Source organism: Camellia sinensis, chromosome 7, assembly GCF_055761805.1.
Source record: "Camellia sinensis isolate YWXY chromosome 7, ASM5576180v1, whole genome shotgun sequence".
In the NCBI taxonomy this organism is placed as follows: Eukaryota; Viridiplantae; Streptophyta; class Magnoliopsida; order Ericales; family Theaceae; genus Camellia; species Camellia sinensis.
The window spans coordinates 65,369,487-65,373,939 of NC_138967.1; the positions used below are offsets into that span (position 1 = coordinate 65,369,487).

Sequence of the window (4,453 nt, forward strand, 5' to 3'; positions counted from 1 at the left end):
GCTTGGGTTTATAACTTGGGGAGGGCCCCAAGGAGTACCCAAGTTTTGTGGAAGGGTGAGATTATGGGCAAAATGGGCTAGACCCATTGGACCCAAAAAAAACACACACGCGCACGCACCACCGCCGTCGTTTGTGTTGTCAGTCGGGTGGGCTGGGCTTGGCTTGGGCACATGTGCGTGGTGTGAGGTTAGGTTGGGTTTGTCTGGCCCAATACTTATCTTTTTGGGCCATAAACATTTGAATTTATTTCTATATTTTTCCTGGAAAATAAATTTTGTTCGGTTTGATTTCAAATTTCGGTTGGAAAAATTTAAATTTTGGCGGTTAGGCCTTTGCATCTCTTCAGTATTTTTTGTATAGGTTCCATACCTATCCGAATATGTTCATACCTGTTGAGTTCAAACCTGAACATGTTTATATCTGTTGAGTTCAAACCCAAAAAACCACCTTCTACTCCTATAAATAGTCAGTCCCTTATTTTGATTTTGCACTCAAAAATTTCATTCTTCTTCTTTGCTTTGATCTCCTGCATATTGTTGCATAAATTTTCTATGAGAAAGAGTATAAACACAAAGTCTGTTCATTGGACATTTAGTTTGTAGTGCTCCTACTAAATTATCGTTGATCATTTTATCCTGGGAGATAGACTTCCATAATCTGAAAGCACCGTAGAGAGGACGAATTTGTCTTAAGGACACAGTGTTGAACACTGGACTTGATCAAAATTTTGTTCGAGAAAATAAAAAGGTGAGTGATTAGTTAATTTTTCTATTTTATTAATTTTTCCTTTTCAGATTCTGATTTTATTTTTGTAACAAAATAATAATCTATTGCTTTATTTTTTTATTTTTTATATATACTGTTTTGATTTTTGTAATCAAATAGTCTCGCTCCTTTCTTTAATCATTTCTTTGAATACATTGAAGATTGTCCAACAACATTCACATGGTCAAACCTTTGTTAACCAGTATAGGATGGTAAAATTCTACATCAAAGATTGAAAGCTAAATTAACAGTTGAAGATTTTCATAGTCATTTAATTTTGACAACTTACACAGATCAAGATAAACAAACAAACAACATCTAAAGGAATTAACAAATTCAAACTGCAAAACTTAATTGTTCTAATGTTTGTTAACTACATAAAAACTCAAGCTTTTACCATCACTCAACGTCATCTTCATTGGAGGTCAAATGTATACAAGGCCTCTAAGGTTCTCTGCTCTTGGACTACTTCCTGCACTGCTATTGGAAAGTGATTCAAATGTCATCTTCTATAGGACCCAAGTCGGCGATGATGCTAATTTGAGACTATTGTCCTAGCCCTTTGTCATTAGGTTGAGCGCAAATGATCTATTGTAATCCCGACACTGCCACTAGTGCTATGCAATACCTCCCCAAGAGGTCCACCCATCGATGTTTCCCAGGATATTGAAATCTAGTTGGCTTGCCTTTGGTTTGGTTCATTTGTGACATTTCCCAATCCCAAACCCATTTTAGTCGAGTTAAGCTCTCATGACAGTCTTAGTGGTGAGAGTGCAGGTTTTTCATTAGTGGACAATGAAGTGGATGACATGAAGTCTAAGGCATCCATAGGGATTGAAATTAAGAGCTAGGTTTTAGGCCAATCATCCATGAATTGATGGACTGAGTGTTGTGACTCGTTTTCTCCATCATTGAGGTTGCGCAATGAGCTATAGTTTCTGTAGCTATTGAGGGTGGAGCTTTTATGCAAAGGGTTGAGCAAAGAGTCTGAGCAGACACTTCCAACTTCAGAGCGAAAGGATTGTTTAGAAGGGTTCTGCTATTTTGGAATAGAAAATTGGTTTGGTTTTAGGCTGATCGCAGACGATAACATGGAGAGGTCTGTTGCATCTTGAATCGTCTCCCCTGCATTTTCATTGTTCAGAAAAAACCTACTTTGAGAATTCAAATCATGAAAGGAAACAACCAATCAGACAAAAAAGTTAACATAGTAAGCTTACAAAGCAATAAAAATATTCATACTTCAAAAATTATAAGCCAGGTTCACTAATTCCAATATATAGATAAATGGGGCTGCAAAACGAATCAAGCTATTTGAACTCACTTGTGTTCGTCTCGTTAAACGTTCATTCGAGTTCAGTTTCTATGTAAGGAAACTAAGTTTCAACAAATTTTAAAACTTATTAAGTTTTCAAGTCAAGTTTGTACAACGTACTACTTGGCTCAACAAGCATATATGTATTAAAAAAAACCAACCTACTCGAGCTTGGTTTGTGTTCGTCTCGTTCAAGATTGGCTCATTATGCCAATCTACCTGAATACATTTTGAAAGTTTTTAAGTTTTCAAGCTAAGCATAAGCAATCTACTTTGTTCGACTGGGCTTGTTTGCAGCACTACATATGTCATCATGTATGTCTACGTTCTCCATATTAAAGTCTCAATCAAACATACCAGTAGATGTGTACTATTCTAAGTTTCTAACTTGGAAATTAAATCAACATTCACCAACAATTCTGGAGAAGGAATTAATGCTTTGCCAAGACCATTTTCTCTTACATGTTATTCTGAAACTAGATGGAGAGTCAACATTGCAACAAAAATAAAGCCATAAAATTTTATATGCACAAATTATAAACAATGGATCAAAGTAACAATCAAAGCTAAACCAAAAGAAATTTGCTATAATTTACTCTTGTTGTATTCACCTATTGATATGTGGGGTAGATGCACAAGGATTAGGTGTACCTGGCTGCAAGTTCTTGAGTTGGGGGTGGTATGAGAGGCCGAGGCTGTTGGTTGTGCTGCCTCTAGGCTCCACCAATGCTGCCAATGTGGAGGAAGCAAGCGTCACGGTGGTGGTAGTTGTTGGTTCGGAGACGGAATGCCCACTTTGGCCTTCCATAGGCTTTCTTGAACGATGGTGGCCTCTATTCATGTGCCACACACAATACTTTTGGTTGGCAACGTCTCTTAAGCACGCTATTTCTTTCCTTCTGTCCGATGACACTACCCTAGCATGAGATCGGTGTTGTTGGAAAATCCCAGATGGAAAGTGTCGAAATAATCTTATGTGTAGAGAAATGAAACTGAAATAACAAAAATAAAATATTTACAATAATATTCTTGTATCGAAAAATTTGAACAGAAACTCTTGATTAAGTCGAGTGCATGACACTCTGTCCTTAAGATAGATTCACCGCCACACAGGTGCTTACGTGTTATCAGCGTCTATCTCCCAAGATACAATGATCAGAAAACACAGATTATAGCAGCACTACAAATAATCTGCTAGGTGAATCAAACCTATGTTTTGCAACTCTCTGAAATCTCTATGAACTAATATGAAGAATATAAAAAGAATGCTTGAATTTGAGGAATTTGGAATTAAATAAAATTAGAATGGGGGCTGCCTTTACATAGGCTTTGTTGACACCTATTCAGTTTGAATAGAAAACGTCATGAAGAGGGGACATGACCCTTCTTTTAAAATAAAGAGACACCATGAAAGGGTTACACCCTTTCATTTAAATGGAGGGTTGACCCTTCCTTTAAAACAAAGAGACACCATGAAATGGTTGCACTCTTTTATTCAAATGGAGTTTATTTCAATTCACCACTGCCTTTATAAATTTTTAAACAATCCCCCACATGAATCAAATTGATGAAAAGAGAAATGCAATGACGTGATGTTTTTATAGAGAGTACAAAAGTCAGAGATATTCTGCAAAGAATAGGTAGCTTTTGGCTTTTAACCTTCCCTTGTAAGATACTATCGGATTTACTAGCTAATCAGTGAACATGATGTCTTGAACTTGTTAGACTTATTTGTTTTGATGATTTATTTGATTTTGTTTTTGATTTATTTGGAAGGGAAAAATAGATTGAAAACATATTTTTTATTCCATTATTTTTCACCTAATTTCTTATCCTAAAATATATGTTTGGAGTGTAAAAGTAGTCCCATGACAGAGTCCAAGTCAGTGCCAAAAACAGCCCAGCACAGTAGCAGTTCAAACAGTGCAGCCCAACAGGGACCGGACGTCCGGGTGGACATCCGGCCGGTCATTCGGCCAAACGATCGGCCAACGACTTGTGGCCCAATTTTGCTGTAGTTCAACTCTATTTCTCACCGGCTGTCAACCCAGCAGTATCCTACCGGCTGTCAACCCAGTAGTATCCTCGATAACCGCAGAAGTCATCCTTGACTACCAGGACCCTACAGGACATTCGGGAGCACATCTGGGTGGACATCCCTCAAGAACAAAATTTCATTTCGGACATCCGAGTGGACAAGCACTCTGCACAGCAACGGCTCTTTTTCAAAAATTGTTGTTATCATTCAGACCATACTTTCAACTCCTTCAAGATCTAATCAATATAGGGAATGCAAAATTGAGTAGAGTAGATTTAACCAAAATCTTACTCAATCTTTTCAACACACGCAACAGTCAACTGTCAATGATCTT

The 4,453-nt window shown here is 37.4% G+C and overlaps 1 pseudogene; it reads right to left on the reverse strand.

Moving 5' to 3' along the window:
- Positions 1 to 1,191: 1,191 nt before the first annotated feature.
- Positions 1,192 to 2,922, reverse strand: LOC114269004 (growth-regulating factor 1-like; annotated as a pseudogene).
- Between the last annotated feature and the right edge of the window lie 1,531 nt (positions 2,923 to 4,453).